Genomic DNA, 23,050 nt, shown 5'->3' with positions numbered 1-23,050 from the left:
TATCCCCTCCATCTTCAGGAGGCGATACATGCCTCGGAAACGTCTGTTTACACTAGATCTACACGGCACCACATCCCAGAAGACGGCATTCTTCATGGTCACCGTCGTGAAAACCTCAAATCTTACACACTAGTTGATCTGTTACGGTCGAAACCCAAAATGTTCTCTGTGTATGGACTTAACGTTGAGAAAAGGATGTTGAATAAAATGTTTTATGAAGTTGATGACAGTGATATGGCTCGACTGTTACTACAGTTAGTTTTATCGCTCTTTTTGCAAATTAATACAGTAGTAGACTCCTTCCGCAGCTAAGGCAGTTCCTCCATATTACAAACATAAGTAGCGAGTTCATGGATCTCAGGACGTATGTTCTACTTCCTGCTTGAATCATTCCTGCCAGAATTTGATCAATATCTGGCGATTTGTACTTTTTTGAACTTTTTAATAGCAATCTTTCCCCCAAAGGACTAGGCTCAGGTACTGCTGCTCAGCTGTATGTACGTGTATTTCCATCTACCTAGCATCACTAGCGTTGTGTACATTCAGTAGCAGAGAGAAATAGTTCTTCCTTATAACCAAAATGTTATGGGAATCTGCAGGCAGATCAGTGTTCTCACACTTTACCATTTAGTTCTAGGTTTGTAATACTCTTTAACTTAATATATTCGTCTATACAAGTCTCTAATTTTCTTGTCCTTACTGTGCGTTGTAAGTACACTAATTTATTCTTTCAGATATTTCTCTTTTTGTTCCTGTTGACATCTTACATTGTTCAGATTATCTCCTTTTATTTGGCTTTATCCTGTAACTGTTGGAATTTGACTTGTTTCATTTGATGGAATAGTTTTGAACATCCTTAGTCGACCTATGGCATATTCTGATTAAGTTCGTAATAACATAGACTGTCTTCTCTGATTGTTTCGCAAGCTCTATAGATATCCACGTCGTCATCATCTAAGTTTTCCAAAGCTGCTAACCTGTTTGAGATTTTAACCTTTACCGTCTCCTCATTTAGTTGCTTCAGAAAGAATCTCTTCGTACTAAACTTCTGCGTTGCTCGTTTACATACTGCTAGTCTTTCCCTAACTTCTGAAGTCAGCAGTCGGTGATCGGTATCGCAGCCCTCTTCTCAGAAAGATCTTATGTCAACTACTTGCGGTCTTTATATCTAACAGACGGAAGTGAGAGTGGCTTTACACTCCCAGAAGAGAGTCCTCGGTACCCAAAGCCGGTGTGGATACCGCGGTAGTGAAGTGGTTGCCATCTTAAGAAAGTGCTTGTCTGCCTGTCCATACATTCAGTATTGAAACTCGTTATAGCTTGTGGTCGTCACGAGGACCACCAGAATGTCGAAAATTAAAATTTTAGCTGTTATCTACATTATGTAAGCCTCTGCAGTTCTACTTATGGTTTTTTTAAGTATGCTTATTTTATTACTGCAGTGTTTAGTGAGATATGAAAGGACTGGCTAACACGCGAAGGAGGATATTTATATCAAACAAGGCTCACTACTTAATAACACCCAACTCTCTGGTTTGTCAGTAGTAGGAGTCTTCAAATTCTAGCGAGATAAAGGCTTCACACGTAAGACTTGCTGTGTCTAAAACATCACTTGAGTGTACATCATAGTCACTAAATTTTCTAATGATTACGTAACGATGTACGTTATTGACCGATGATGGTAATGAAGATCCGTGCTTCATCGTTAGAAGGTTGCTGGAGTCTAATTTCAGCATATCATGGCAACCGAAGTCGCCGTGCCGTAAATCTCGAACACAGCTTTTCTTCCATAAGACTGTTATAAACGAAACCTAGATTTTCAACAAGAAAGGAACATGCAATGAATTTTGGGAAATCGGTCAGAACAAAGGAGTCGTAAGCGACCCCTCTTTGAAAAATGGAAGGTGGGGTTTGGAGGAAGACAGCTTTAGAGGCGGGCCTAGACCCCAGCAGAGTCACAGCCTTGTCGAGAAAGGGTGTAGACTAACTCTGAAGTAAAAAGAGTAAAGCTATCCCTGTAACAGGCCGTGAAGGCCCATAAGGTTGTGAGACGTTAAGGGTCCCACATTATCTAGACAGTCGGCTCAAAGATGGCGGTAAGGTTGTCAGCCTTACGCGCCGGCCGTGCTTTACTCCCCAGGAAAATTATTTAATTAATTCCTGGTACTCATTTCTGTTAGAGGCTGAGTCGACCCCAGGGTCATAGTGCGGCTGGAAGGATTAAGTCAATTGAAAAACATCCAATGACCTCATCCGAACTTGAACCCGCGACCTTCCGGCTTGTAGCATAGTGCCTCAACCCAACTACGCTACCACGTGCCCCTAACTCTACACAGCCAAAACGGCGGTTATGTTAAAACGGGATTGAAACTAGCACACAAAGTAACACCAGAGCGTGCAGAAGGTGTCACTGTTTTCGGGTGTGAAAATTCGCTTTGGAAGATATTTTTCAAGTTTAAGTGCAGGCTACAAAGGAGGGGCTGAACCCGACTATGAGGTGACTGAGAAGGAGTGGATGGCAACCAGCATGTTCAAAAAGTGAATGCATATGTTTTCAAATTTTAAATTTCATAGGAAAATTTTAGATCACGCCAGTTGTCACTTCCATGCTAATGTTGTCGATGTTGCCGAAAGCACTCGTTTTGCCTTCCTGGTAAATTGCACACGAGTTTACAACCTCTAGACAGACGAGTGTACAGGCCCTTCGAAAATTTTTTGGGATGAAGGACTGGTAAACTATCACTGTCTCATAAGGATTTTTGAGGAGGTTCACACTACAGAGAAATTAAGTAGCGAAACTAGTAGTCCATGATATCCAGAAATAGATCCGAAACACGCTGTAGCCTGTTTGATAATGAGGTCGTCCCGAGAATATCCAGTTAGTAAGGGAAATACGAATGAACAGAGTGATGACTTTCGCTAAAAATTGTTCATTATTATAAATTCTGGAGTTTTCGAGAACGAAGGAGACAAAGATTTTTTCTCCAGTGGCCTCTCACAGTGGTCAGGACTGAGCAAGACCAAAAAGTGTACGACTGAAGAGACACGGTTCTGCAGAGTTTGTACTGTATTCGCGCTTATGTATTTGCTGTAAAGAAAAGGCCCAAGAAGAGCAGTGCGTCACTACAGCGGTTGAGGGAGGTGAACAGTACAGCATATGTGAGGTCCGCTCTTGTAATCTTGATCAATATATTTTCTAGGTTTACGTTAAAAATAGTTATCTTATATTTCATTGTTATGATCTGAACTTCATTAATTTGATGTTTGAATCTGATTACTTATTTCTATCTTTTCTTTCCCTTGGCACTACAGCCCCAGTGGGCCTAGGCCTACCTCCATGAACTTCTCCGTTCACTTCGGTTTTTCTAGATCTTACACATTCAGTAGGTCTCCTTGGGCGGGTGATCGGCTCGTCGCAAGGTCTCTACCTGTACACAAACACAGAAAAAAGCACACCAAACATCCATGCCCTGAGTGACATTCGAACCCACGATCCCGGCTTCCTAGCGAGCGAAGACAGTACATGCCTTAGACCGCTCGGCTACCGTGACCGGCATTTCTGTCTATAGCATAGCATTTTTCTTGCGGTTTGTCAAGCTTTTCCTTTTGATGACCTTTACAATTTCCGTATTTGAATAGTATCATCTTCTGGGATGTTATCGCCTCGTAATCTGGTAGGTCACTTTCTACTGGACCACACAACGTATGTCGCGAAAGATAGTAGTAGTCACCAGTATGGTAACCAAAATTCAACATAGTTATCCTGTATTGGGGGACTACTGTACTGACTGTACACAACATCCGGGGATTCGAGAAATTTCAAATCAAGACACCTAAGCTTCTACGTTCTGCTCAGAATTACTAGGTTTTTTTACTTTGCCTAGCGTCCAGTAGGAGCACGCGGTAGCATAATTGGTTGGGACGCTATGGTACAAGCGGAAAAGTCGCGGGATAGAATCCCGATGAGGTGGATATTTTCAGTATACCTAATCCCCCCAGCCACGCTATAGCCCTGGGGTCGACTCGGCCTCTAACAGAAATGAGTACCAGCAATCTTCCTGGGGGTAAAGGTTTTTTTTAATGGTAGTGGTGTGGGACTAAGTCCCTTGCACTGCGGCCACTTCTGGCCTATTGTACCAGCCCCAGATGATAGGTGAGGGTGATTGTGGAGCAATTGGTGGAATGAAGATTGGCAGGGGAAACCGAAGTACTCTAAGGAAACCTGCCCCAGCGCCACTTTGTCCACCACAAATCCTACTTGACCAGACCCGCGATCGAACCCGGGCCGGCGCGGTGGGAAGCTAGCGACTAACCGCTTGAGCTATGGCGCGGCCTGGGGCTAAAGGTTGGCCGGCGCGCAAGGCTGACAGCCTCACCACCATCTGTGAACCGATTGTCTAGAAAATGTGAGAGCCTCAACATCTCACAACCCTATGGGCCTTCACGGCCTGTTACAGGGTTAGCTTCACTTACTATCGTCTGGTATTCTTAAAAAAAGGATACTCGTCCGTTGAGGTTCGCTGTTTCTAAGGAGGCCAATGGACTAGGTATTTCCCTCACGCCTGATGACGGAAGCAGGTCCATTTTTCGAAACGTTATGTCCTCCGTTTTTTGTAAATACCGGACGATAGGCAAAGTCCAAACATGCAATATTTCTGAGTGTTACACGCCGTCACCAGAACCCTTTAGAATCTACCGCTACGCCCCGGTTTACTTCTGCCGGGCTACACGGGCATCCCAGAAGTCACCGTTGTGAGAACCTCAATGTCCACTGTTTTCATATTGTTCTTAGACACTGTTTTTGTAAGATACTGTAACGCCAAATAACTTCACGCCGGTGAATGGATTCAAGACGGTTGAACCCAGGAATTGTGATACTGCAGATGGCAGTAATTGGGACACTGTGAATTGTATAAGTGTAAGAGCGAGTGTACGTACAATAAATTCGCTAAGATCCAGAACGCCGTGAAGTTATTAGTCACGTTACACATACCCAGCACGTGACAATATATATTTCGTCTGCTTGGAATTGACAGTAAATTTGTTCTAAACGTGAGTGATTTCTTAATTTGGACTCTTAAATGTCTGCTTTGATCTGCGTACAAAATTATAAGCCCCCTCCTGGAGCTTATTTGGAACTCACGTCTTTTATTGAGTCTGCTTTTCAACCCATGTTCTTTTTATCACCACTCCTTAAATGCTGAACATTTCGGACATTTGTAAGCAGTCCACTAAAAGTACAACACGTACATATGGTTTCATTTTGCTCTCGCAACGAAAATGCATGCCAAAGATTTGCGGCATTAATATCGTCAGTTTTTGGTACACCCACTAATTTTGGCTTGCTCAAGATAATTCATACAATGTTGCAACATGATGTGTGACAGTCCCTTTGCAAAATGCACCATGCCAGTGGCGAACGCTTTTAATTCGTGTTTAGTGGAAATTGTTTAAATGTACAATCAGTAGTAGTGTATACCAGCCGGTCACGGTAGCCGAGCGGTCTAAGGCATGTACTGTCTTCGCTCGTTTGGAAACTGGGATCGTGGGTTCGAATCCCACTCAGGGCATGGATGTTTAGTTTGTATGTGTGTGCAGGTAGAAGCCTTGCGACGAGCTGATCACCCGCCCAGGGAGTCCTACCGAATGTGTAAGATCTAGAAAAACCGAAGTGAACGGAGAAGTTCATGGAGGTAGGCCTAGGCCCACTGGGGCTGTGGTGCCAAGGGGGAAAAAAGTATGTATACCAATACATTGCCCGCATAATAATTATTAAAAAAAACTGGAAGATTTTTGTAATTACTACTAAAATAAAAGTTACTCTCATAAAGAGGCTTAACGGTAAATTTTACTCCCGTCTTCCATGTAGTTGATCTAACATAAGTTAGCTATTCTGAATCGAAATAAACAGTTACCTGCTATAAGATATTTTATAATCATCATCATCATCATCATCATCACAATCACTCATGGAGCTGAGACCTTGAGAAGCCGCCAGTTGTGCAGATACTCAAGAACTTTCCAGCATTTTATGTATTCCGTATTTCCGTATTGAGGGGGTGGGTTTCCCCATGCACTTAGACCGGTTACTGGTCCATTGTGCGTCCCCCTTTTAATTTCTACTGTCTCCATACCCTACCGATAATGGTGCTTACTATCAGCCCCTTTCTGCCAGCGAGGTTCCAACCTCTTACTGGCAGTGGTATCTAATAGTTAGTCCTTTTCTGTCAGCGAGGTCGTCCCTCCTCTGGCAAGGGTTCCTAGTCCCTTTCTGCCAGCAAGGTTTCTACCCTCTACTTGGCAGTGGTATCTAATACTTTAGTCTAATACTTTCTGTCAGAGAGGTCCCCCCTCCTCTGGCAGTGGTACGTGATACTTCCCCCATCTACCGGAGGAATTGGAAACTAGTTGGGCGGGAAACTTGGCCTAATTTTGCTCAGAGGTCTCCTAGAGACATGAGGTTCTTTTACGTGCCGTAAATCTACGACACGGGACCCACGGCTTTAAAGTCCCTCCCGGAGGACTTGTTCCCTGAATTTGTCCGCCCTTAAAAATTCCACGACCTCCGCCGGGTTTTTTTTTAACCCGCGTACCACGAGTCATGAGGTGGGAACGTTACCTCTAGACTACTGAGGCCGCCCAGCATTTTATGTAAGGTTCATTACCGTGTTCACAAGAACCTTCCACTTGTCCATATCCTGAGCCAGATCAATCCAATCCATCCCATCCTATCTCTCTAAGATAATATTGTTCACCCACTTACCCCTTGGTCTTCCCAGTGGTCTCTTTCCCACCAATATGCTATACGCATTCCTCGTGTCCCCAATTCGTGCTACATGCCCTGCCCACCTCATCCTCCTTGACTTGATCATTCTAATTATACTTGGAGAAGAGTACAAGTTATGAATGAACAAATCCAGAATTGTTAAAGGTTCAGTTTATCGTAGTGTTTATAGGCATTAACGTTGGGATTCTTTGCCTTATTGGTTCTAAAATAAAATATTTCGAATGTTATGAGGAATTTCATGTTAACGTTCATGATTAGGCTTATTTCTTGATCCCGTGGGGAAAGAAATATGTCGTGCCTTTTTTTAAGTAAATTGCGTTTCATGTAGGATGCGGTTCGGGTAAGAAAGCTCTGCATTTCAATGTTGGCGCCTTTCCCTGGCCGGCTGCAATGTTTCTGTACTTGGCGTCGCGCGCCCGATCAATAGGCAGAGGGACCGCGGTCCTGACGGTCCTGACCGCCTCCGCTGGTCGCAGTTGGTCGCGAGCGTGACTCGAGTTCTGTAGCTGCGGAGGACAGTGGCAGGCCATAATCGCTTGTCAGCAATGTAATCTCGTTACTGCCAGAAGGAATTACGGCGTGCCAGTCAGAACATTGGATTCTTTTGACGTCGGTGTTAGCTTGGATACAACGCTCCTGGCTTCATTGTACTTTTGGTGCCGTCTTCTTTGGGAGTGGTACAGTGTTAAAGGTTGAAGTGTGTGTCATTTTACTTTGTAGCTGATACTGGAGCGTGGAATATCAGTCTGATTTTCCCAAGTGACATTTTCCTTTCAGGTTCTCCGACGAAAATTTTGTATGCGTTTCTTATGTCTCTCATGCCTACTAGGTGGCCCTCCAATCTCATTCTATTTTGTTTGGTCACCTAGATATTTTATGAAGAGTACAACTGATGGAAGTCTTCTGTATGCCATTTTCTTTTTCAGCTTCCACGTACGTTCTCCCTCTTAAGTCCAGATATTCTCTTGAGCACCCCCGATAATCCGAATATGTTACCTTAGGGTGGGAGACCAAGTTTTATGGCCATGTAATATAACGGGTAAATAACAAATGTATATTTTTTGTTTAAATTATAACTCCAAAGCTCTTCCTGCACCGAAATGATCATTACCGCTTGATTATTAAGGAAACCAATCTCGTGCTTGCATTCACCATTCACCGAAAGCCGCTGTCCCATCTGATGAAGCCGCCTCAGACAGAGCGGAGCGACCGACTTGCACTTGCCGTACTAGTAGGACTCGGTTTTGCACAGGTTCATGAATTGCAATTAGCTTCACAACTTGTACGCTTCTCCAAGTATAATTAGAATGATCAAGTCAAGGTGGTGAGATGGGCAGGGCATATAGCACGAATAGGGGAGAGGAGAAATGCATATAGGATATTAATGGGAAAGCCGGAAGGAAAGCGATCACTGGGAAGACCAAGGCGTAAGTGAGTGGACAGTATTAAACTGGATCTCAGAGAGACAGGATGGGATGGTATGGATCGGATTGATCTGGCTCAGGATAGGGACCAGTGGAGGGCTTTGTGAACGCGGTAATGAACCTTAGAGTTCCATAAAATGCTCGGAAGTTCTTGAGTAGCTGCACAATTGGCGGCTTCTCAAGAAGGGCTCAGCTCCATGAGTGAGTGAGTGAGTGAGTGAGTTTCCAGCATTTCTTTTCTCTGTTAAAATTGGGATTAGGTGTATACACCCTACTTTAAATTTTGGTTTTTATCTATGTTGTATAACCCATAGTTTGCCTGAAACTCAAATCGATTTCTGTAAGTTTTCTCATTGCAGAAATTACTGTGCAAAACCCCATTATTTGCATACAGTTATTTTCAAACCATTATTGACACATTGAACGTATAATGAAATACATGGGAAGTAATTTCTCACGGATTAGTGTTATATCTATATTGCCGTTAGCTTTGCGTGAAATAATCTTAAGTATGGAAATCACAGATGTCACATTCATAAATGCGGGTCTGCTCCACTGGAGTACGTGTTTTCAGTCTTGTTTTCTTATGTGCAGTTAATTGCAGAGAAGTGGTCGTTTATAGCTGAAGTTTCTAAGATTCTTATGGCTCTTGACGTACTTTTCGTACTTGTGCCTTTCAGTACTATTTTGATAACGGAAGATTTCTTGGTTTTTATTGTCGAACCGTTATTTGCAAATTCTGTCTCCAACTTAAGTTTTTGAAGTTTCTGTTCCGTATGTGCAGTTTTACGGTCACGGTAGCCCAGCGGTCTAAGGCATGCACCGTCTTCGCTCGCTCGGAAGCCGGGATCGTGGGGTCGGATCTGTTTCCTGTGAGGTACGAACTGAATTCTTATACACTGCCGGTCACGGTAGCCGAGCGGTCTAAGGCATGCACTGTCTTCGCTCGCTCGGAAGCCGGGATCGTGGGGTCGGATCTGTTTCCTGTGAGGTACGAACTGAATTCTTATACACTGCCGGTCACGGTAGCCGAGCGGTCTAAGGCATGCACTGTCTTCGCTCGCTCGGAAGCCGGGATCGTGGGGTCGGATCTGTTTCCTGTGAGGTACGAACTGAATTCTTATACACTGCCGGTCACGGTAGCCGAGCGGTCTAAGGCATGCACTGTCTTCGCTCGCTCGGAAGCCGGGATCGTGGGGTCGGATCTGTTTCCTGTGAGGTACGAACTGAATTCTTATACACTGCCGGTCACGGTAGCCGAGCGGTCTAAGGCATGCACTGTCTTCGCTCGCTCGGAAGCCGGGATCGTGGGTTCGAACCCCACTCAGGACATGGATGTTTGTATGCGTTTTTCTGTGTTTGTCTACAGGTAGAGGCCTTGCGACGAGCTGATCACTCGCCCAAGGAGTCCTACCGAATGTGTATGATCTAGAAAAACCGAAGTGAACGGAGTTCATGGCCCACTGGGGCTGTAGTGCCAAGGAAAAAAAAAATGTGCAGTTTTACATAACACTCAGATTAGCATTTCGTCGATGTATCAAATTAGTGCGAATTTGATTATCTGCATTGCATGTATGTAAAAAGACAAACTATCATAACAGTTTTTCAGTGTTGAATCTTAATAGTGGAAGTTCGTACTCTTGTGTATAATTATGTAACTTAGTTTCCCTTGTAAGGGTAAGTTTCCTTCCGGTACCATAATATCCGCGCCTGCCAGTAACTTTTGAATCACTTCACAGATTTACTTGTTTATGTTTCCTAGTACAGTCACATGTTTACATTCACAGAAACGTATCGTTTGAACCACAGACAGCCGGGACCCGTAACATGCATGTGACGTGACACCCTACTGCAACATCTTCAGTTGATTTCGTAGCGGATTATGGTAGGTTTATAGTTTATTTTATACCGTTAGCAGTATCTGAAACGATATAGCATCTAGCGGCGAATAATGAGTTTGCAGGGGATCTTGAAGGAGGTAACCGTTGGTTGTCCCGAAAATTTTCTGTGGGTACTCAGTAAAACCACAGAAACCTTAAGTCATTGTAGTCGATGTCGCGTCTTAGATCCGAACCGACCACCTCCCAAGTGAAAATCTAAAGCATTGCCACTACACCGTCCTGCTCTGTGGATGAAGGAACATGAGTATAATTCTTACATAATTTTTATGCCACATGCTCTTCGGTGAATTATATTGTCACATGTAGGCGTGACTAAGACGCGCGTTTGGATTGGTAATTGTATTTATTTGATACTTACAGGTCGTAACTACAAATAATTATAACACTGTTGCTGATTGACACAATTTACAATTACCCCACACTAATCTCAGTCTATCTGCATTAGTCCTCACGGATTTATAATACAGGAACTATAAAAGTCTCACTAAATCACACACACCTAATATCACTGTGCTGCAGCAAACATAAAGTCGTCAGATCTTAGCAGGCTGACTACGAGCTTCCCGTGGCTATCCCCTACCGAGAATTGACTCGTCCCTGAACCAAACGAATTCTATCACTTATATAGCCTAGGAACGAACACGCATCACATGAAACGCATGTCACATGACCGCCACCCACCGCTGCGTAACATCACCGCGAACACGGAAAAAACAGCCTCTATCGTTGTGTGTCGGACTGTGTTTAGAGAGCTGTTGCCTGGCAACGCGTTGATCAAATGCCTTGCAATATTTTGATCTTTGTTATTGTAGACATCGGTCAAACCAACCCAGAGCATCTGGTAGCATACAAACTGCCATTCAACTTTTTACCAGAAGGCTGCCATCCATTTAGATTTATTCTGAGAAGCTCCTGCGGAAAGCAGTCAATGCCCTTCAGCAGATTTTTGCAGATGTCGGAAATTGTTATCAGGTTTATGTCAAGCACAGGCTCCTAGGCGATATGCTGAGGACGTGACAGGAAGCGCTCCTTCAACATGTGGGGCTTTCTTAAAATAAGCCACTGAAATTTAGAAAAGCGCAGAAAGTGTCAGTTCTTCGTTTTCGTTTCCCTTAGAACTGACTGCATCTAAATAACGAAATTACTTGTCTTCTACAACAGCTCCTTGTACTTCTTATACTTGTAACTCTTAACGGACACATTAAATTTAGCTTATTGCAATAAACAATCGGTGGCACGCGGTAGCGTAGTTGGTTGAGGCACTTTGCTACAAGGCAGAAGGTCGCGGGTTCGATTCTCGATGAGGTCATCTGATTTTTTTTTCAGTTGACCTAATCCAGCCGCACTATGGCCCTGGGGTCGACTCAGCATCTAACAGAAATGAGTACCAGGAATATTCTTGGGGGTAAAATGCGGCCGGCGCGTAGGGCTGACAATCTTGCCGCCATCTATGAGCCGATTGTCAAGAAAATGTGGAAACCTCAACATCTCACAACCCTATGGGATTCCACGGCCTGTAACAGGGATACATTTACTTTACTTTACTTTACTTTACTTTAATTTGCTTTTACAATAAACAGTCACTGAACTATTCTTACATGTTAAATTCATGTTACGAAGTCGAAAAGATTTTTATTATTTAGTTAATGACTGCTTTTCTCGTTATTTTCCTCGAATTATATTTGTATTGTTCACATTTCACTTACTGCGTACAGGGTTGCCCATTGCCTGCAATGTTTTATAATTATATTGTAATATATACTTACGCTTATGTCGACGTCATTACAACGCAACCCCTTGAATTTGGAACATAGCACGAATACCTTATCATAACTCACATTACACGGCGCAAGCGCATATGGCTGCTGACAGTAGCTGCATACCGATTACATCCTGACACTATTAAATGCATTCGTTAATGTTTAAAGAAGTACAAGGAAGAATAATATATTACTTTAGAGTAACAGCTGTAGTATTATCAGCTTTCCATTAGTCGATTTTTAACGTCATGTATTAATGTCAATTAAATAAGAAACTAAATTATGTGGAATACGTCATGGTTTGTGCTTGACCTTACCCCGAGCGAGTTTAACCCAGTGCAAAGTTCCTTTGTGTCGCAAGCCGTTTGTTTAGCCACCACAACTTGTACTTTGTCCGGTGATACATTACTGCATGCGTACAGGCAGAAATTCCGACGTAAAGTGTTTTTTTTTAATTCGCTTAGTTGGGGGTGGAGTCCAACTGGGGCCACTCAGCACGGCGGCCACTGATTGGCCTATTGTAGCCTGTCCCGGGTGATTATGATGATGGAGAATTTGGTGAATGAAGATTTGCAGGGGAAACCGAAGTACTTGGAGAAAACCCGCCCCAGCGCGACTTTGTCCACCACAAATCCCACTTGACCAGACCAGGGATCGAACCCGGGCCGCCGCGGTAGGAAGCCAGCGACTAACCGCTTGAGCTATGGCGCGGCCACGTAAAGTGGGAAAGTTGTGAAGTTTCTTCTTGTATAAAATTCCCCAGTCTTTATGTCAAGATACACGGTATAGAATTTTGTATTATTCAACTTCTTGGCTCCATTCTGAAAAGTTCTAACAAGCACAACAGAGGTGACTCATACCCGTCGCCTGAGTTGGAAAACAGATCCAGTTTCCGAAACATTGTGTTCTTTAGAATTCCGGACTATGGGCAAAAGTTCAGTACTACCGAGAGGTGTTACAGTAAAAGGTTTCAAGTATGATATGAGCTTTGTGGGTTCATTATGGTGAACCATCTTGTGTAGCTGTAAGTGTGACTATTTATAATGGGAACATTCCTGACAACCAACTGCCAGCACCTTCGAAAGAGAACTGACCTTCATCAGCGCAGCATTGTTTGTACTGTCATTCTCCGAAACAGAAAGGACAGCGTGTGAACGTACATACACAGCAACACGTGTCACATTCTGTGCTTCGTTGGGTCTGAGGTGCTGACTCGGAATTCGTAATGTGTAATCTTGTACCATTTAGACGCTCAGGCCTGGGACACTTGGAGTCCTTGCAGAAGCGGTTTCAGGCTTTCGTTACATATCCCATGGCTGCTTGGATCATGGGGAGGAAGTAACAGTAGGATGTGGAAAAGTGAGTATCGAGATGCTCTCTGCTTTGTATTCATAATCTTATATTATTAGGACGATTATATGGGTGGGGCGTGGAAAGGGAAGTGCATAGGAAGCTTTACCGGAGGAACCTCGAAAGGGAGAGATCATTTTGGAGACTTAGTATCGTTTGCAGGGCAGTACTAACGTGAATGTTAAGGAAACGGGGTATAAGGATGTGAACTGGATTGAAATGGCTCAAGAAAGGATTGGGTGATGAGTTTTTATGAGCACGGCAATGAATCGTCAGGTTCCATAAGAACCAAGGTATTTCTTGACCAGCTGAGTGAGTAGCCTTTTCTGAAAGAGGTGGATATTCCATGGAATTAATACATAGTTTCCGTCGGTAACTTGCATGCCCAGAATTCAGACGTAAAGCGCGGACAATGCGAACTTAATTGGCCACTCCGAATTTCTGTGTTACACTTCACCAACCGCCTGCGTGGAGCAGCGTAACGCCACTGGATCACATTTGGGAGATGCTTCATCAGAATGCTTGGATAGTAATTAAAATAAGCCAACTTCACCTCCTCCCCCAAATCCTTTCCATTTTGCCATACGCAGTCCGCTACGCATTCATCTTCTGATCTTGTGAGCTCTTTCGATGTTAAAATTCCTCTGAAGTTGACCGAGTGTCAGTAAACATTTTACCAACCAAATTACCGTGTCTGAATGAAGGGATGAGAGAAGGCTACAGAACCGAATGCTTGGAGTTGTACGGACGTCCAACATTTTGTATCATCATGATGCTTGATGAAACGGGAATTTACGCTTATACATATATAGGTGGTTCAAGTTTAACCTGTACGTTTTTTACACCTTGAAGACGTGAGCACCAGAAAAATAACTTATGGACAGTTTGGGGCAACACTGCTCTTACTGTGTAAGGTTTGAGGCTTTCACGGCGGTGACTATGAAGAAAGCAGTCTTCTGGGATTTGGCTCCCCGCTTCTGCGCATTAGAGCTAGTACAAGATGGCGTCAGACCTTGTTACCCGTTGTGTAGAACAGCGCTGTATCATTGAATACCTAGTGAAAGAGAAAGTGAAACCAGCAGAAATTCTTCGTAAGTTAAATGCACAATATGGGGAAGATACTGCCAGGTTCATGTGTCTGTGATTGATAAAATAAGTTTCATGAATGTCGTGAAGAAGATCAAGACAGCTGTCAATTGGAAAGATCATGGCAAGTGTGTTTTGAGATTCAGAATGAGTGATTCATCATGATTTTCTTCCACATGGTGTAGCAGTTATTGAGAGTATTACGGTATTACATCATAGCGATGTGCACCAAGCGATTCGAAAGAAGAGAACTGGGAAAAGGTCAAAGAAGGCCATCCTTCTGTATAATAACGCCCGCCCTCATACAGCAAGCTTGACGAATGCGGCATGGGCATAGGCTCGAAGCCACGAACCACCCTCCTCACAGCCCTGACTTAGCCCCCGGCGATTTTAATTTGTGTGGACCAATGAAGGTGCTCTTAGGACGTCGGAAATTTCAAACTGATGATGAACACAAACGCTGCGTCCTGAGCTGCATACGTAGTCAGGATAAGGCCTTTTATACTCATGGCATTAGTAGTGTGTTAAGGTCAAGGGAGAACATGTTGAAAAGGAGTGAGAATTTTAATATTCTGTCATATATATTATTTTATAAAAGAAATAAATAAAGTCCAAATCAACTTTGAACTACCCTCGTATTTATTACCGGATGAAGAACGGCATTTTAGAATTATATGGCGTTTATAATAATAATAATAATAATATACGTGTAATATATCGGCAAATTTGTGTAGGAAGGAGTTTATGGGTGGGGGTTAACCCTGTAAGAGAAAAAGTTTGAATTTTCATCCTTGTGAGAGAAATGGGACTATAGTCATTTTTATCGCCTGGTATATGTAATATGAAAGTTAAAACATGCCAGAGCTGTATAATTATGACCAGAAATATGAATAACATCGCTGGATACGGGGTTCCTCCTCTTGCGTTTTGAAAAACACCTGTTTCATCGCTTTATTTGTACTCGTGTCCTTCCTGGCGGAAGCAAGACAAACACGCACAGATTCGTATGGGCCCATATTCTCCTGAGACAGCCGATGTATCTTAGTGACCTGTATAAAATTTCTTGTTACTTGAGAAAATAGCATAATATGAGGTCTTGTTGAAGTACTAAGTTATATGTACTGTCACGATTTATGTGTTTGACTATAGACAATGTTTGGATTTGTGAATTGATCTGTTGACCACTTATGCGGTCAACTCGGCACTACAAGCACTTTAGAACTCTATTGCTAATCTCCACAATTCACAAATCACGACAGCACCCACTAAGCATCTTTTTAGCCTGCTGTGTGTTCACTAGCCGTTCCTTGGCAATGACTTCTAACAGTAGAAATTCTTCAATTTCTGTACTTAAGTCGTTACAGCTCAGCAAATATCCCACGACTTGTTATTCCACTTAATTATAGCGCCATCTCTTCTCAGCCTCCCTTGCAGAACTCAACAGAACTGACAACTCCCAGGCTACCTGCCATTTCACACCAGCCTCCTAGTTTTCACATCCTGACTTTCAACTAAGTCAAAGTCACATTGCGACTGACGGTCAGTCAGTAAGTCTTGGTGTCGAACCCCATCTGAGGCTCATAACCAGATATTTATTACTCTTTGACAGTTACGGGCTTGTTTTTGTGGGGCGCCCTCTTTGACGAGAGGACTTGTTTGTCTTTTGTATATGCTGCTGGTCCAGGTCCTTTGGGAATCGTGACCATATTTGAGACTTCCATTTTTGTCGCCTCCTACGACTCGCAGGGTCACGGTGGAGGTATTCGAACCCGCCTACACACGGATTTAAACTAACACCCATTTGTCTTCAAGATTACTCCTCGGCACGGACCACACAGAAAGAAGCCCTTTTCCATTGTTATAGTTCAACTGTTGCAGCTGCCTAACAACAGGTTGCATAACGCCATTTCCAGCAGTAACTCTGTTGTACTCTGTTTCCGATTCTGTCGTGAAGCCTGCAGGGAGATGAGGCTGCACGTTGCCTCCTGGAAAAGTGGACTGGCCGCTGTGTCTTGTTGTATGGTCCAATTGATCGGTTCGAGCATTATTTAATCAATAATTGAGTCACAGTTTACTTGAGAAATTGGTTGATAAGTAGATCCAACAATAATGGCGTAATATAGGGAAACTGATAAGAAGTGTCCTAAGTAGTGAGGAGATTATTTTGCCCAGAAATTGGAAGTAACAGGATAGAGAAAGGCCGCGCCATAGCTGAAGCGGTTAGTCGCTGGCTTCCCACCACGGCGGCCCGGGTTCGATCCCGAGTCTGGTCAAGTGGGATTTGTGGTGGACAAAGTGGCGCTGGGGCGGGTTTTCTCAGAGTACTTCGGTTTCCCTTACCAATCTTCATTCCACCAAATTCTCCATCATCATAATCACCCGGGGCAGGTACAATAGGCCAATCAGTGGCCGCCGTGCCGAGTGGACCCAGCTGGACTCCACCTCCCGCTAAGCGAAACAGGGCAGAGAATATTTAATAACTTCACCTGACATTGTTAAGTTGTTCAAATAAAAGAAGAGATCTTGAAAGTCATAAATTAAAGGTCAATGCATTTTATTTATTCATTCATGTATTTTATTATACTTAATTCATTGGGTTAGCTTGTCGCAGTGTCTCAGCCAATAGTTGCATTACTTCGGCCGGACAGCCTTATTTTGATTGGTTTTCAGGCCGTTTTGATGTTGCTTCAGCAGGATCTAAAATATAAAGTTGGGCCATATTGTGGCCTATTTATCCCGTATAGATACAGCGATGAGACCAAATGGTAAATCTGGCCGGCTACCAGACAGCAGTACGGACCGTTTCCAGGTGGCGTTTGAGTCCCCACGCCCATTGATGCCAACTCCGTTACTGAGCTGTGCTCTCGAATATGTTCGCTCTAGCTGTTTACTTTGCGTGTGTCCCCTATAGGAGGCTCTCGTGATAGCCATCAAGTAGCATGTAGCACGCATAGGGGAGATGAGAAGCCGGAACGGTAGACACCACTTGGAAGATCTGTGCGTACATAGAAGCGTCACATTAAAATGGATCTTACAGAAGAACAATGTGAGAACGTTGATTGGATTTATCGTGCCCAGGATAGCGGTCATTGTTAGACTGTTGTAAACATGATAATATATGTCCTTGTGCTGTGGTAAAGGTAAAAATGTAAAGTTGTCCCTGTGCTTAACTAATTAGGTACACGCCATGAAGGCGTATGGGGGAGTGGATGTACAGATTCACATTTTCTTGACCTCGGCACTAGCTGGAGACGAGTGGTCAGCTCACGCCCCGGTCGCTTTACCCCCGGGGAAAGAGCCCCCGGTACCCATTGGATAGGAAGTTGGGTGTACTGGGTGTACCCCAGAGCCTCTTGTGCTGTGAAAGACGGAAATTTCTTTAGCAGGTGATATGATCTACGATGTATAACCGTATTAAATCGTCTGAATCACCATCATCAGCAAAACAGCCCTTTTTCAGCCATGGCCTTCCTTAGAAGATTCTGCCAGATTTCATCCGATTTTCACGTCTTTGGATTTCGCAACAGTAATTTTTTAACAGAACAAGTTCGTCAGCCTTGCATCCAACCCCCAACCTGGAGGTCTAGGTCCCTGTATTTATGTCCTCCGGTGACAGGGGGCCCATTCGTACTCCTAGGCACCGGCTTCTCTTTTCATAGCCTTCTACGATTCGTATATACTTTCAGTAAGATTGATAGTCCTATGTGCTCGCTATTGTGTAGTGTTCACTTTTCGCAAATTTGAATACGTATCAACCAACAGTTAATAGTTGCGTATTTATTTAATGCTATATCTTAAGGATAGAATTGGTCGCAGTTTTAGTTACCCAGTGTATCTAAAGCAGTGAACATCCGGAGTTACGTAATAGCACTTCCCTTTCTCATACGTGTATTAGCTACATTTTCTTTTCTTACTAGAAGTGGTAGAAATGTGGATCTATATATCCATTCCTCCATACGCCTTCATCGCGTAGTGCTTAATTTGTTAAGCACAGGGACCACTTTACCTTTTACTAGAAATTTGAAGGTCATGGATGTTAGCATGGCATTTATAGTTCCTCTGCCGAACATGGCTCTTAAGTATGAACTGTATACTTCTGCAGTGTTGTTCCTGTTTCCATATGCCCATTCCCCACCCCCCCACACTTTTTTTTTATGACTGCTGTACGTGCGTAATATAGCATTGAACCAAATATCAATATCATTAAGCCATGCGATGTCGGTCGTCCTCCGGTCGACTTTTGTACACTCAGCATGCTTGTTCGCAGTTCTGTAATTTCGGTAGGACAAAATCATGCTCTTCTCATACCAACTGCATGCACCAGTATGTTCTTTGAGAGGCTGATGGTTGCTCAGCTTCGCAAGAAATTCGCAACTTTTAAGGTAGCCGAGAGTTCAGGACCTGTTCACAAGAGCCCGCAGCTGGACCCCCATCTAGTGGCAGATGAATCCAGTCCGCACCCTCCCACCCTAGATCTTTTAGATCTACAAGGGTTGGATAAAAAGTAGTGGCAACACTGCTGTAACATGAAAGATATGCGTCAGGTGGCACTAGCGCCGTCTGTAGCTGATAGCAGAAGTTCAGTTGAAATAGTGCAGTGAGTGGCTCTGGTTGTGTTTCATTGAGTTGCGTTGTGCATCTTCTTGAAGTGCAGGAGCCCAGTTCAAGCGCCCTAACAACATGTTTACGAAACAAGGACAACACTCCTGGATAAAAATTGAAGTTGCACGAGGTCGTAGTGCACAAAACTGTTATCAAGGACTGCGAGAAGCATGTGGTGATGCTGCTTTGCCATATCGCACAGTGGCACGATGGGTGAAATTGTTCCGTGAAGGCAGGGATGCCATTCAGGACAACCCCATGTTGAGAACCACAATTCGGCTTCTTGCTTCTTTGCTTGATGTCGATCGTCGATGGGCTGCGTGGGAGTTAGCTGCTGAGGTGGGCGTATGTCACAAAACCGTACTCCACATTCTGCACGGTACTCTTGGATACCGCAAAATTGCAGCGCGCTGGGTACCCCATACAATGTCCGAGGTGCAACAGTGGCAACGTTATGCAATTGCACAGGACTTGTTGGACCGGTACCAGAGTGAAGGTGACGACTTCCTTGGAAGGATCGTCACTCTGAACGAAATTTGGGCTCGCTCATACGAACCGCACTTGAAGCTACAATCAAATGAATGGAAGCATCCTGGCTCTCCTCGACCAAAGAGAGTGCGTCCTGCACAGGGTAATATGAAGGCAATGTTCATTGTGGCATCTGACACTGATGGAGTGATACTGCACCACACTGTACCTGAACGACAGACAGTAAACACTGCCTACTACTGCAATTTTCTGCGTAATCATCTTCGTCCAGCACTCAGGAGAAAGCGACGACACTTGTTGGCAACGAACCCCATCATCCTTCATGAAAATGCAAAGGCTCATACTGCTGATGCTGTCAAGGACCTCCTTCGCCGCTGGCGATGGGCGATTCTGCAACATCCGCCATACTCACCCGATGAGTCCGAGCGATTATCATCTCTTTGCCAAAATGAAAAAACGACTGCGAGGGACACGTTACAACACAAGAGAGGAGATTATTCATGCTGTAGGGCGGGCACTGCTGGAGATCAACAGAAGTGGACGCGCTGATGGTGTACGACGCCTTCCACAAATTTGACAGAGGGTGGTACACATTGGGGGCGATTATATTGAGGCAATGTAAGTGTGTTTACCTCAGGTAATAAAGTCGTTTTAGAACTATAGAGGTGTTGCCACTACCTTTTACCCGACCTATGTATAATAATATTGACCTCCGGTATATCCCTAGTTTTCTTAAATTGTCTGTTCCCCACAGAGTTTCCGACTAAAGTATTGTATTGATTTCTCATCTTCACATGCGTGCTACATTCTCCCTCTATTTCATCCACCTTCATTTAATCGCCGTAACAACAGTCGCCGGAAAGTACAATTTAAGAAGCTTTCCATTCTGCTGTATCACATTTGGTTCCCTTCCACAAGCTATGAACAGCAACTATGTGCTTGTCCAGGATTGGTTTTTAGTATCTCGAACTCGCTTGTCACAATTTTATAACCACAGTTCTTTGGAGCAGCCAGGACTGGAATGAAATGAAGTTCTTACGGTTTCTACAGATCTGAAACTTTGGAAGTATGAAAGTTGTTAACGTCCGAGATTGTCTCTGTTCTTATTACGACAGATCGTGGAGTGGAAGTAAAGGTCCCCGTATTCTTACTTTCTGTCCTAGATGAAGGTGAGAGGTCATCTTCACACTGAGGTCACTTTACCCACGGAGGAGGGGCCTTTGATACCTGTGGAGAAGCTGGCTGTACCCCAGATGTGGTTTGGAGATAGTGGTGGCTGTAGCCAGCCATTTTACTAACAGCTAACCTGGCCCATCATTAACCAATCAAATTGTAGTTTTATATGATATAACGAAATATAAAATATAAGTTCCACTGTGCTATAAAGAGTTTGCAGTATGTATTCAAGCTGCGTAACTTTAGTGTACTTGGCGGACTCCATAATATTAATCATGAAGCATGCAGACGCCTTCTATTCTAGATTTTTTTCCATCATTTTGTTACAGTCTTTCGTACTGTGTTCTTTTGTAAGATACCGCTGTGTATGGAGGAAGCATGAGCTCTTGAGAGGTTTCGTGTGTGGGGTTAGTGAGTTCTACTACACAATTGGATTAGACGCCTTGGACTGCGCCGGGTATTGTTTGTTCTCCAAGGTGGGAAATGTACGCATGGCGCGACCTTCCTGGTGTGTTCGCTTCATTTTGTTTAATTAGACTACCCACAACCTACGGCCTCCGGACTTAACGATGCCATTAAACTGCAGTTGTACCTCGAACTACGATTCCGTACTTACGAACTTCTGGACTTACGAGGCCATTATGTTAACCCCCGTTATACTTACTCTCAGAATTTCGGACGTTCGCCATGTTGTAATACTCAAGTGGCACGGATCATAAGTCATAATGATCCGTGCCACTTATTGTTAATAAGTTAATAGTTTAAATGACCAGTGCTATGCCATTCGATGTCCCTTTATCACTGTTATAATAAAGCAATAGAATTGTACGTAGCATACTAGGGGTTAAGATATTGAAAAATAGTCCCGGGCCATAATTTCCAGGAACATAACCCCATACGAGTACAGTCCCATGTTACAATGAACTTGGCGTACAAACCGTTTCGACAACTCGTTGTCGTAAGTTCAAAGCACGACTGTATCTCGAAAGGTTATGGAGCATGAAACATGTGTTTCATGTTTCTGTACGTTTTTGTTAAAAAAATTTTCCCTTAACATACATACAGAAATGCGCGTAGATCTTCATGTTAAGTGTGGTAATTGTTACCTGATTTAAACCAAACCTGGATCATATCGACAATCTTAATTCAAACTCCACAATATCAAATTTCACAAAACTCTGTTAAGTTGTTCTCGACTTATTTCGTGCTCTCAGGTAAGTAGACAATTTACAATAGACGGAATGATTTCACTGGGCGCTCAGAAGGGTTGCGAAAGCGCAGGAAAATCGCTTTTCTTCTAGAGCTGCATGTCTTAGCATTGTATAGTTTTGTAAACAGAAACGATGGGCTCTTAAAATACTGTGCGATGTACCGAAATAATTATTTCATCAAAGAATAACGTTCAGAAACATGTGTGCTGGTGGGATGAGTTGTCCCAAGGGCCTTTAGCCAAGTTAATCAGTGTCAACGTTGCTCCTACAGTTGAAAAATCAAATCATCATTAATTGAGCTTTGTATTATAAGTTACATATATTCCCTTTCATTTTTACATACACGAGGTGTTACGATTTGGACCTTAGAGATGACTGAAAATGGGATCCAGTGGTAGGCTTTTTGAATACGGTACTGAACCTTCATGTTCCAGACAAGGCAGAGAGTTTCTTGTCTACCTGACAGACGTTATTTCTCAAGAGAGAATGCTCCTTGCAGACAACTGGTTAAAGTCACTGGGTGCTTTATGTGAAAACTCGTACAGACGAATCCTCCCTTTCTGAATGAATGCAGCAAACATAGCCCAGTCCAATAGTTTAACCGGAATTTCCTCATGGATACATTTTAATTTATTTTTTGTCGCCCTGTTGTTGCAATGTTGCACAAATGGGAGATATTACCGAAATCATTCTTGGGATTTAATTCTGTTATAGCTCTTAAATATGTGATTGGTTGGCTTCAGATTTTTCTGTGTGGTCTCTTCGGCCGCTGTGATCTCCCCCCCATCAAGTCCATTAGAATCAATTTAGGGGTTGGGAATCTGTAAAGTAGATTCTCTTTACTTCAGTGATAGGGTGACCATTACAATGACGACACCTAATGTTTAACATGGAAGTTGAACCGTTGAAAAGGGAGGCGGGGCTAGCATTCATATTTCCAAAGTTCTTTATCTTTGGTAGAGGTGACGTTTTCAGCTTGTGAGCAAGACGCATTTTTAAATAAATATAATCTTGAATCTAATTCAGACCCCTCTAAATAAAAATCCAGTTTCTACTGATTCTTTTTTCATTTCGTGACCATTAATTAGCAGTATTCCAAACATGCTATGCAAATCAACTGTAAAAGATTCTGACGATGATGTGTAACACTTGGGATTGCTGGGCTCTGGACTCTGTCCATTGCCCGGTATTCTAAAGAACACATTATTTCGGAAATAGGGAGGCATGTACTCTGTTGCGTCCGTTAGAAAAGAGTAACCTCCAT

At 43.4% G+C, this 23,050-nt stretch overlaps 1 protein-coding gene across 10 annotated transcripts in view; it reads left to right on the top strand.

Moving 5' to 3' along the window:
• LOC111872496 (protein retinal degeneration B) overlaps positions 1 to 23,050 on the top strand; it is a 159,934-nt gene that overhangs the window by 58,868 nt on the left and 78,016 nt on the right. The window contains exon 1 of one of the 10 annotated variants that reach the window (XM_023866471.2): positions 7,278 to 7,484. The exons of 8 other annotated variants lie outside the window; for them this stretch is intronic. The gene's annotated coding sequence lies outside the window, so the exon portion shown is untranslated. Of the gene's footprint in view, positions 1 to 7,277; positions 7,485 to 13,111; positions 13,232 to 23,050 lie in introns of those variants that run through there. One more of the 10 variants, XM_023866472.2, reaches the window with a different exon arrangement.

Source organism: Cryptotermes secundus, unplaced genomic scaffold (assembly GCF_002891405.2).
Source record: "Cryptotermes secundus unplaced genomic scaffold, Csec_1.0 scaffold537, whole genome shotgun sequence".
Classification (NCBI taxonomy): Eukaryota; Metazoa; Arthropoda; class Insecta; order Blattodea; family Kalotermitidae; genus Cryptotermes; species Cryptotermes secundus.
The sequence above is the reverse complement of the archived record's forward strand: the minus strand, read 5'-3'. Positions and strand labels throughout refer to the sequence as shown.